The sequence below is a fragment of the Rutidosis leptorrhynchoides genome, chromosome 9, assembly GCF_046630445.1.
Source record: "Rutidosis leptorrhynchoides isolate AG116_Rl617_1_P2 chromosome 9, CSIRO_AGI_Rlap_v1, whole genome shotgun sequence".
Classification (NCBI taxonomy): Eukaryota; Viridiplantae; Streptophyta; class Magnoliopsida; order Asterales; family Asteraceae; genus Rutidosis; species Rutidosis leptorrhynchoides.
In genome coordinates, this window is record NC_092341.1 from 56,717,684 (window position 1) to 56,730,719 (window position 13,036).

Sequence of the window (13,036 nt, forward strand, 5' to 3'; positions counted from 1 at the left end):
TAATAAAAATACCACCTCCTATTATGCTATGCGGTCTCATCCCCCGAACCATAGCTGATAAATAATAACCCACACAATACGGTATACTTACAGCGCTTTGTGGGTCTCGAATACACATATGGTAAAACAAATCCTGTTCATTTACCTTTTCCTTGTTCTTACCCCTTTGTGTAATCGAATTAGCTAAAAACCTATGAATCACTCTTAATTCGGCTCTATCTATATCCAAATAAGAGTAATTTCCCCCTTTGAAACGGTGATGGCTTGTCATTTGACTCCACACACCGTGTGTATCAAAATTTTCATCTATATTTCTACCGTTTAGTATCAACCCTCTACAATCGGCAGATGCTAACTCCTCAGGCGTATATATACGTAAATCCTGAGCCATGTCCAGTAAAGACATGTGGCGCATCGAACCGCCTAACAAAAATCTAATAAAAGAACGATCGGTTAAACTAGCTACCTGATCATTCAACTCTATACTACATAACAATTCTTCACACCATACTTTATATACAGGTCTACGCATGGTGAATAAACGTACCCAGTCATTAAAAGTAGAATTACCATACCTCTGTACAAGTAATTCCCTAATTGGCCCGGCCAATTCTACAGCTTCTAAGGGTCCCCATTCTATGACCCTCGGTACCTCAACAACCTTAGAATGAAGAGTATGCAAACCCCTTTGATATTTTGGATAATCTATCCAAAGTCTGTCAAATCTCAGGTTCGGGTGCAACTCTTCCAAGTGCATATCAGAAAAGGTCATGACTGGATGAGGTATATCCTGCTTGTAGTAGTTATCCACCTCCTGTTGTTCCGCATTCTCAGTAGGAGCATTGCGGGCTTGGGATGAAGATTCACCCCTTTCAGTCTGCAAAACACATCAAACACAAATTTTTTGTGCATCCAAATATGCATTAGTGTCAGCAAAATCATCAATCAAAATAATTACAATGACATTATCAATTTATATTAAACTTAAGCTTATTTTCACATTTTTATCAAATCTACACTTTTTCAAATAAGCATATACGAAAATGTTTGCCAAGTTCATAAGCATTCAACTCAAATAACATGTCAAAATAATCATTACTAGCAATTAAACAAGTTTCAAATGGCATTATCTTTCAAAAATCAAGTTCATGAATTTTAGACTTGAAAAAGTCCACTTTAATTCTCAAAATCATGTTTAGGCTCAAAGTTTGGATCATTTAACTACCTAGACATGTTACACTACTTAATTTAGCAACAATTCATGACAAAAATCGGCCATAACCTGTTTATATCAAAAAGCCCCAAATTTGCTCAAGAACACGAACCCTAGATTACTCAAAATTTGAAGTTTAAGGCTTCTAATCATGTTAAATAGCATCAATCTAGGTTATACAAGCATAATACATAAACAATTTAAGCCTAATTACACTAAAAAGCATCAAAATCAAATTGGGGAAAAAATGGCTATAGAACACTAATTTCGGATTAAATGGTGTTTAGGTGTAGAAATTTAACGTTTTTCTTGAGTAATTCCTAGATAGCATCCTTCTCAACATGATTTTAGTAAAAAATTTGGTGATTAACGGTTAAAAATTGTGATTTTGGGGTGTATTTTTCGGGTATTTTCGAGCAGTTTTCGTAGTGTTTGTGTGTTTTGTGGGTTGGGACTGATCTGTTTCAGCTATATTTTTTTTTTTTTTCTGTAATCCGACCCCTCCGCGAGTCGCGGCATTTAAGCCTTCAAACTCCGCGACTCGCGGAGTTTGCTTTTTTTTTTTTTTTTTTTTTATAATCATTAACTTATAAAACAATTAAGTACTTAATTTTAAAATTTTGTTTCCCTTGTTATTTAGGACGAGGCCGTTTCGGATCGATGTCCTAGTCCGTCCCTCGACAAAATTTTAAAATTTGTCTTTTTGTAGCGATTGTTTTAAAAGCTAAGATTTTTGGGGTTTTTTTTTAATGTTTTTGGCATACTTTAATTCAATGAGATTAAAAATAATGATAATAAAAGTTCTCGTCCCTCTCTCGGGTAAAGCAATTTCGGTTCAAAGACCTAGTCTTCAACTTACGACGAATTTTAAAAATCATATTTTTAACTTAATGAGATAAATTAAATTTTTGTTTTTAAATTCACACAACTTAAATATAAAATTCAAAATTAATATTAAAAATTCACACCAAACTTAAAATTTGAAATGCATAAAATTAAAATTCATATTTTTTTTTAAAAATTCACACCAAACTTAATTTAAAAATTCATATTATAAATTCACACCAAATTTATTTTAATTTTTCCAATATTTACAATTTTAAAAATATAGTTTTTACAAAGTTTATAATATTAATTTAAGATTTATATATTAATTTTAAAAACATGGTAAAATAAAATTAAAAATCTTTTTGGCTTTTTATCCCACTTTAATCAATCAAATATTATCAAAAATATGCGCCCCTCTTTTCGGTAAAGTAATTTCGGTTCCAAGACCTAATTTAACTCATGACGAATTTTTGAAATATTTTGGGTTGATTGTTTAAAGATATTTATACCTTAAGAATAAACGTTAAATTTCGCAGTGATGTAATAAATTTTTGAATGATATCAATAATTTCGGTCGCCAAACCTAATTTTATTCAATACCAATTTAATACTTTTTAGCGAACAAATTAGCGTTTATTATCAAAAGGTTAAAAATAAAAATAAAAATAAAAACTGTACAAACATACCTGTGAAATAGATTTCTTAGTTATATGATCTATCCCATTCATAAGATAGTCGGTTTAATTGGTTTTCCATGGCTACATAGGCGTAACCTTGAGCATTCAGTGTCTTTTCTTCTAAACATATGAACGGTCCGTCTCTGCATAAAGTAACAAATTCGGTATTTGAATAGGTTTGATTATTTGAACATTTACCTCCATGTGACCATTTTCCGCATTTGTGACATCGTTCTAGGTGTCGTGCTCTTATTTTCGCTGCGGATTTTGATTTTCCTTTACCAAATTGTAACTTATTATCTTCGCATCTGGATTCTTTTCTAACTCCGTCCATTCTTTCTCTGATTACTGATACTAATTCACTCGGTAGTATGTCATTATTACGTTTAGTGATCAAAGCGTGTAGCATTAGACCATGGTTTAGTTCACAGGCAGTCTTCATTTTGTAAAAACCTAAAAAAATAAAAATTCAGAATGGGGGGAGAAGACTAGTTCTTTAGGGTCTGCTAGGGAAAGACCATTCGGGTTCCATTTTCGAGAACTACACGAAAACAGACAATCTAACTCTAACAGAAATACATATTATCCTTTAAAGACTTGATTCTCCCCACACTTAGTTAGCTGTGGTGTCGAAATTGTGATTAACTTCGTTGTCGACTTCCATCGGACCATGTATGTAATGTTTAACTCTGTGACCATTAACTTTAAATTCAATCCCATTTGAATTTATCAATTCTATCGTTCCGTATGGGAAAACTCTTTTGACTATGAATGGTCCAGACCATCTTGATTTCAATTTTCCAGGAAATAGCTTGAATCGTGAATTGAAAAGAAGAACTCTGTCTCCTTCTTTAAATTCTTTTGAACTTCTGATTCTTTTATCATGCCATTTCTTCGTTCTTTCTTTATAGATTAACGAATTTTCGTATGCTTTATGTCTTAGTTCTTCTAATTCGTTTAGTTGACTTAATCGTAGACGTCCAGCTTCATGTAAATCAAGATTACATGTCTTCAAAGCCCAAAATGCTTTGTGTTCAATTTCTACTGGAAGATGACATGCTTTTCCATAAACAAGTCTAAAAGGTGTGGTTCCAATTGGAGTTTTGTAGGCTGTTCTAAAAGCCCAGAGTGCATCCTCCAATTTAATGGACCATTCCTTCGGATTTGATCCTACGGTTTTCTCTAGAATACGTTTTAAAGCTCGGTTGGTATTTTCAACTTGTCCACTTGTTTGTGGATGATATGCGGTGGAGATTTTATGAGTTACTCCATATCTTTTAAGAACTTTCTCAAGTTGATTATTACAGAAATGAGTACCCCGATCACTTATTAAAGCTTTCGGTGTTCCAAACCTTGCAAAAAGACGTTTTAAAAAGTTGACTACAACTCATGCATCGTTAGTTGGGAGAGCTTGTGCTTCTGCCCATTTAGATACATAATTAATGGCTACGAGTATATATAGATTATTATGAGATTTTGGAAATGGACCCATAAAGTCAATACCCCAAATGTCAAATACTTCACATACTTGGATGACATTTTGTGGCATTTCATCACGTTGACTTATTTTTCCGGCCCTTTGACATGCATCACAGGATTTGCAAAGAAGGTGTGCGTCTTTGTAAATTGTAGGCCAATAGAATCCAGCATCATAAACTTTTCTTGCTGTTAGTTGAGGCCCATAATGCCCTCCAGTTGGTCCTGTGTGACAATGGTTTAATATTTTACTAGCTTCATCTCCAAATACACATCGGCGTATTATTCCATCGGGACAACTTTTAAACAGATGTGGATCTTCCCAAAAATAGTGTTTTATATCACTGAAGAATTTCTTTCGTCTTTGGTACGATAATCCTTTTTCAAAGAATCCACAAACTAAGTAGTTTGCATAGTCTGCAAACCATGGGATTTCATTATAATCTATCTTCAATAGATATTCATCAGGAAAGTTGTCTTGTATGGCCGATTCATTTAGAACTTCTAACTCAGGATTTTCAAGACGAGAAAGATGATCAGCGGCGAGATTTTCTGCTCCTCTTTTATCTCGGATTTCAATATCAAACTCTTGTAAGAGTAAGATCCAACGGATTAATCTTGGTTTAGCATCTTGTTTCGAAAATAGGTATCTAAGAGCAGAATGGTCGGTATAGACCACCGTTTTTGCTAGAACGAGATATGATTAAAATTTGTCAAAAGAAAAGACAATAGCAAGGAGTTCTTTTTCAGTAGTTGTATAGTTCGTTTGTGCTCCTTGTAACGTCTTACTAGCATAATAAATAGGTTGAAATCGTTTTTTAATCCTTTGTCCTAAAACGGCTCTCATTGCAAAATCACTTGCATCGCACATAAGTTCAAACGGTAGATTCCAATTTGGAGTTATCATAATTGGCTCATTAGTGAGTTTTTCTTTAAGAATATTAAAAGATTTGATGCATTCATCTGAAAAGATGAATGGAGCATCCTTTTCTAGGAGTTTATTCATAGGAGTGGCAATTTTAGAAAAATCTTTTATGAAACGTCGGTAAAAACCGGCATGCCCTAGAAAACTCCTAACTCCTCTAACATTGGTGGGATGTGGAAGTTTAGCAATTACATCTACTTTAGCTCTATCCACTTCAATTCCTTCCTTTGAAATTTTATGACCAAGAACGATGCCTTCTTTAACCATGAAATGACATTTCTCCCAATTAAGAACTAGATTTGATTTTTCGCATCTAATAAGCATTCGTTCAAGATTAACTTGACATGATTCAAATGTATCACCGAAGACTGAAAAGTCATCCATGAATACTTCCATGCATTCTTCTATCATGTCATGAAAAATCGCCATCATACACCTTTGAAAGGTTGCAGGGGCGTTGCAAAGTCCAAATGGCATGCGTTTGTAAGCAAAAGTACCATAAGGGCACGTGAATGTGGTTTTCTCTTGATCTTCGGGTGCTATTGGAATTTGAAAATATCCGAAAAATCCATCTAGAAAACAATAGTAACTATTTCTGGCTAATCTTTCCAGCATTTGATCTATGAAAGGTAAGGGAAAGTGATCTTTTCTGGTGGCGTCATTTAATTTTCTATAATCAATACACACACGCCATCCTGTTATAGTCCTAGTAGGAATAAGCTCATTTTTCTCATTTGTAATGACAGTCATGCCACCCTTCTTAGGCACGCATTGAACTGGGCTTACCCATGGACTATCAGAAATTGGATATATCAAACCTGCATCTAGCAGTTTAATAATCTCTTTCTTAACTACATCTTGCATATTAGGATTTAGTCTTCGTTGGCGTTGCACATACGTTTTATGACCTTCTTCCATAAGGATTTTATGTGTGCAATACGAAGGACTTATTCCTTTAATATCATGAATCTTCCATGCAATGGCTGGTTTATGAGCTTTCAACACAGAAATGAGTTGTGATTTCTCATTTTCAGTAAGAGAAGACGATATTATTACAGGTAATTCAGATTCACCATGTAAATAAGCATATTCCAAATGGTTTGGAAGTGGTTTTAACTCTAATTTCGGAGGTTCTTCTATCGATGATTTATATCGATATCTGTCTTCTTCTTTTAGCATTTGAATTTCTTCTGTTGTTGGTTCATATCCATTAGCTATAAGTGTAGCTAACATTTCAGCTTCATCAATTGGTTCATTACCTTCTCCTAAAGAACATTCTCCTGTTCCTTGTAATTCTGGAAATTCTTCTAATAATTCTGCATGTGCATCTATAGTTTGAATATAATAACATGTATCATCTGCAGATTGTGGTTGTTGCATTGCTCTATCAACTGAAAAGGTAACACTCTCATCCTCTATACTTAGGGTCAGTTTCTTACCGAACACGTCTATCATTGCTTTAGCCGTGTTTAAGAATGGTCTTCCTAATATGAGAGGAACTTGAGAATCTTCTTCCATGTCCGGAACAACAAAATCTACTGGAAATACTAAAGTACCAATTTTAACTAGCATGTTCTCCATTATCCCTCTAGGATATTTTATTGATCTATCGGCTAGTTGTATGCTTATTCTTGTTGGTTTCAATTCTCCAAGGTCTAGTTTAGCGTATAGTGAATACGGCATTAGATTTATACTAGCACCTAAGTCTGCCAATGCTTCTATTGAACTAAGACTTTCCAGAAAACATGGAATTGTGAAACTTCCTGGATCAGATAGTTTTTCTAGTATCTTATTCAACAGCACTGCTGAACAATTAGCATTCATAGTAACAGCCGAGAGTTCTTCCATTTTCTTTCTATTTGAGATTAGATCTTTCAAGAATTTAGCATATCTAGGCATTTCTGAAATCACATCAATGAAAGGAAGATTTACATTTATCTGTTTAAACATATCCAAGAATTTGGATTGCTCGGCTTCAAGTTTTTCTTTCTTCATTTTACTCGGGTAAGGAAGTGGTGGTTGGTATGGTTTAACATAAGGTTTATCCTTAACTGTGTTATCTTCATTAACCTTTTCAACTACCGGTTCTTTTTCCTTATCTTGATCAGGTTGTGGTTCTTGTGGAGTAGGAATAGTTTCATCAGAAGTTACAGGTATTTCCGGTGGTTTAAGTGTTGTACCACTTCTTGTGGTAATGGCTTTAGCTGTTTCATTCCGGGGGTTAGCATTTGTATCACTAGGTAGACTTCCCAGTTTTCTTTCACCTATTAACCTTGCTAGGTTACTCACTTCTTGTTCTAGATTTTGAATAGAAGCTTGTTGATTTCTAAATGCTTGAGCATTTTGTTCATTAGTTTGTTTCTGAGATGTGAAAAACTGCGTTTGAGTTTCAACTAGCTTCGTCATCATATCTTCTAAATTCGGCTTTTTATCATCGGTTTGTTGTGGTGGTTTGTTTTTAAAATTAGGTCTTTGCTGATTGTAAGTATTATTGGATATTTGTTGATTGCTAGGACCTTGTTGGTTGTTGTATGGAATATTTCGGTTATAATTCTGGTTTTGATTGTAAATCGGTCTTGGCGGTTGATAATTATTCTGATAATTATTTCCAGGCCTTTGGTTTATGTATGAAATATTCTCTCTTTGTTCCATTGTTAATTCAATACTGAGACAATCTTTTGTCAAATGTGGTCCTCCACACTGCTCACAACTAATTCGTATTGAGTGAATATCTTTAGTCATCTTTTCCATTCGTCTCTCCACAGCATCTATCTTTGCGGAAATGGAATCTAAGTCATGGCTAGAATCGGCTCTAGCTGCTTTAGATGATCTAACGATATCTTTTTCTTGGTGCCACTCATGTGAGTGGGAAGCAGTATTATCAATGATTTTGTAAGCATCAGTTTCGGTTTTCTTCATAATAGAACCACCAGCTGCTATATCTATGTCTTTCCTTGTAGTGATGTCGCATCCTTGGTAGAATATTTGTACTATTTGACAGGTGTCTAAACCATGTTGCGGACATCCTCTTAACAACTTTCCATATCTTGTCCATGCCTCATATAGAGTTTCATTTGGTTTCTGTGTGAACGTAACAATTTCTGCTTGAAGTCTTACGGCTTTAGATGCATGAAAGAATTGTTTAAGAGATTTGTCAACTAAAACATCCCATGTATCAATCGCCCCTTCAGGTAACGATTCCAACCAATCTTTGGCTTCTCCCTTTAAAGTCCAGGGAAATAACATGAGATATATCTGTTCATCCTCCACTTCTCGGATTTTAAATAGTGTGCAGATCCTATTAAAGGTACGTAGATGTTCATTTGGATCTTCCTTCGGTGCACCACTAAATTGGCATTGATTAGTCACCATGTGTAGAATTTGTCCTTTGATTTCATAATCTGGCGCATTAATGTCTGGATGAGTAATTGCGTGACCTTGGCCAGTACGTTTAGCTCTCATTCGGTCTTCCATACTTAAAGGTTCCAGATTCTCCATAATTGAATTTGTTGAATCGGAATCACTAGAGGATTCTGATTTAATGGTTCGTTCCTCAACAATCTCTGTTTGAATGATTGGTGGTTCCGGAGGAAAGTTTAATGGTTCAGGATCTACGAATCGTTCCTGAATATTTTCCGGATTCTCAATTGTGAGGTCGGGTTCAAAAAATGGATTATCGGAAATTTGAACTGAAGTAGTTGGTCGACTGGATGACGATTCTAAAGAAAAATCAACGGCGGTAATATTTGCTAAATGTCTTGATCTAGTTACAGGTGGTGAACGTACAAAAGGTGGTGTTCGTCTTGCTCGGTGCATTCACTGAATATCCTATTAGTTTTTAAAAGGAAAGAAAAATTATAATAAGTTATCCAATCAATAGACTTTTCTGATTTTGCCCACGTTTTGAATAGCCAAAAGATGCAGCAGAGGGGCAGGATTCGTTTGGTCTCAATATAATTGAGGACTGTTTGGCTCCAATAACCCGGTCCACGTACAAATCCAACTATTACTACGAACCAGAAAATTTTGATGTCTATTAATGTAACCACTTAAAATAAATTTTCGTAATTTTAAGAAATTTAGATAAGAAGTAGAATAAAAATCTATGTCCTAAAACTAGAATAGCGAGAAATAAGAAAGAAAAAGAGTTCGTCGGAAAAAGGTTGAAAAAGAAAAATGGTTGAAAAATAAAAGGTGCGGAAAAATAAAAGAAACTTATAAAACTTAAAAATACTTGACTAACCTAACCTTATTACTACAACTAACTTAAAATTATAATCGCAAATTGAAATTACTAATTGGAATGATAATTGGTACATAGTAAAAGGTGTCTAAAAATATTAAAGCTTATAGGAAAAACTATATCCCAAATGAAAATAACTTAAAAAGAAACTAAAACTTAAAAAGGCGTCGCAAAATTCTAAAGTACCTAAATCTTAGTCTAAAGAAAAAGCACTTAAGGAATTCTACGGCAAAGCCTAAAAATCTAGAAGTAAAAATAACTATGGCAAAAACTAAGTTTAAAATTAAATATGAGCAAAAAATACAAATATTACGCTACAACGATTAAAAAGGGACAAAATATAAAAATATACAAAAAGTTGTAAAAAGTACAATTTTTATAAAAATATTATTTTTATATTATTTATTTAATAAAACTACTAATTTTACAATTTAATTAAACTAATTAAACTAAATAAAACAAATTAAATAAAAAGAAATTTTAAAATAAAACTTAATTTTAATAATAATTGATAATTAGGGTTTTATATTAATAATTATTATAATTACCCGTAATTAATGCTTGATTAGGGTTCTGGTCAGCTGTGTCAGATGGTCTCCGCGACTTGCGGTATTCAAAGCTTCAAACCCCGCGACTCGCGGGGTTCTAAAATTCAGCTGACAGGTTATTTAAATTCGACTCATTTTTCTTTATTTATTTATTTGTTTTTTTTTAAAAAGGTTTTAATTTTTCTGTTAAAAAAAAATATGTGTATAAAAACTTATATTTTAAAAACTTAAATAAAATAGAACTACTTTATAATTTTAATAAATAAAATGCTTAAAACTAGATTTATATATATATATTTTTTATGTTTTTAAATAAAAACAAAATACTTAAATAAAACTTATGTTTTTATAAAATAAAAATAAAGAAACTTTATAAAACTTAAATATTTAACAAAATCTTAAAAATACTTATATTTTTGTTTTTCTTTTTATATTTTCGAATATTTAAAACGTATTTTTATAAAAGCGACTTTTAATAGAAGTAAACTAAAAATCTCTTTTTTTTTTTTTTTTTTAGCGTTGCGCTTCCGGCTTTTAAGAGATTCCCTGGCAGCGGCGCCAAAAATACTTGATGTGGTAGCGGAGTGGTATAAAATAGTTATTAATTTTAGCAGGAAAATACTATTAAATACGATACAATTTTACACAAGATATTTATTTATTTAGAGAACGGATATACTTAAACCTTGCTACAACACTTATAGGCAGTGTACCTAATCGTACAGTAGTGTAGTTTTTAGTAAGTCCGGTTCGTTCCACAGGGAATCTTTTTAAACAAAGCTTAACGCTATATTAGTTTACTTTTATAAAAATACAAATATATATATATAAGTAATATTATTATTATAAAGGGGGGTTTTTACCGTTTAATGACTGGTTTGTCGATTTTAAAACTTTAGTCGCAGTTAAAACCAAATGTAAAATATTAAAAATGAATACAAGACTTAAATTAAAGCATAAAGTAAATAACGATAATGAAATTTCGAATAATAAAAGTGCGATAAAATAAACTTGCGATAATTAAAAAGTACGATAATTAAAAGTGCAATTAAATACAATAACAATAAAAATGCGATAATTAGAAGTGCAATTAAATATAAAATAAAGGAAATTAAATATGAAATAAAAGAATTATGCTTATTTAAACTTCCGTAATCATGATGTTTGACGTGTTGATTTTAATTTTATGCCCATGGGTTAATTGTCCTTTGTCCTGGATTATTTAATATGTCCGTCTGGTTTTTGTCCATAACAGTCCATCAGTCATAAATATAAAGTGCGAGTGTCCTCGTCAAATTATTCTTATACCCGAAGTTAAATATTCCAACTAATTGGGGACTTAAACTGTAACAAGATTTTAATACTTTGTTTAATAATTACACCAGGATGTCGACTGAGTGTAACCCAAGGTTTTAATATTTTGTTATCAATTATACCAAGTGTCCTTGTACATAATCTCACCCCTGTTTTAATTATTCTAGTGGCTATTAATCCATTCCCGTATCCGGTTAAATGAACGATTATTCGTACATATAAATACCCCGCCCATCGTGTCCGATTGAGTGTATATGGTAATTTATAGGGATGCCCAATTGTAAATCTTTATATTAACATTAAAAAACTATCATTTAGTTAAACAAATATAAAGCCCATTAATAGCTCATAGTCTAATTTCCACAAGTGTCGTTCTTTTGTCCAAACCCCAATTATGGTACAAAGCCCAATTACCCAATTTTAGTAATTAGCCCAACATCATGATTACTTAGTTTTAAATAAGCATAATAATAACTTAGCTACGAGACATTAATGTAAAAAGGTTGAACATAACTTACAATGATTAAAAATAGCGTAGCGTTACACGGACAAAATTTCGACTTACACCCTTACAACATTCGCTAACATACCCTTATTATTAGAATTATAATTAAAATTAAAATATAAATTATAAATATATATATATATTTTACGTATGAGGAGGAGAAGAAAAAGATGATGATTTGCGATCAGAATTCGGTTGCTTTTATAGGGATTTTCGACTTTAGGGGCTCCGCGACTCGCGGTATTTTTGCCTTCAAACTTCGCGAGTCGCGGAGTTTGAAATTACAGCTCAGATACTTTGGAGTCTTTCTTGCCGACGGATTTATAAATATATATAATATATTAAATAATTATAAGAATTATTTAAATATTATATTATATTTATGTGCATAGTGATTTGTAATTTTTAGTCCGTTGCGTCGAGCGTTGAGAGTTGACTCATGTCCCGGTTCCGGATTTTCGAACGTCCTTGCGTACAATTTAATATCTTGTACTTTGCGTTTTGAATCTTGTACTCTTGTAATTTCGAGACGTTTCTTATCAATAATTGGAACCTTTTTGATTGTCTTTTGTACTTTTGAGCTTTTTGGTCGTCTGCGTCTTCAATTCGTCGAATCTGTCTTTTGTCTTCACCTTTTATTATTTAAACGAATATCACTTGTAAATAGAACAATTGCAACTAAAAGCTTGTCTTTCTTGAGGAATAATGCTATGAAGTATATGTTCGTTTTTAGCATTATCAACAACATTCAGAAAATGGTAAAGTGATTTATAAGTAAGAACAAATGTGTCAATTAACGGAAACTAGACAAGGGTTAGTGGAAATTTCTGTTTAATTTCCAAGGCATGTTTTATAATATTTTCTTCGTGACCTTAATAATATAACTATGTTAACTTTCATTTTATTTAATATGAAAATAAGAACGTGGAGTGTAAATAACTTAGATGTTGGATATCAACAAGTTAAGTAACTCGACATTTTTCATTAAGATGATTTCATACGTTTATTTAACCTTTGGACTTTATCTCATGCTTCACCAACAGACTGTTATTTAAAAACTTGAAACCTATTATGAATATATATAATTCTACTTTTCTAAAATGTTTTATGATATAACGATTTCCATTATTTTAACCTTTTAACAAAATTATTCTTAAATATATTTAGTTTTGGAAAACAAAATTATCATATTTATTTGATTTAGTTTCAAAAGTACAAAAAACGTTTTCAGTTTAAAAAGAACTTTATTATTAAAACATATATATCTTTTATAAATATCTAGAACCAATTTTGACAACTCATTACTT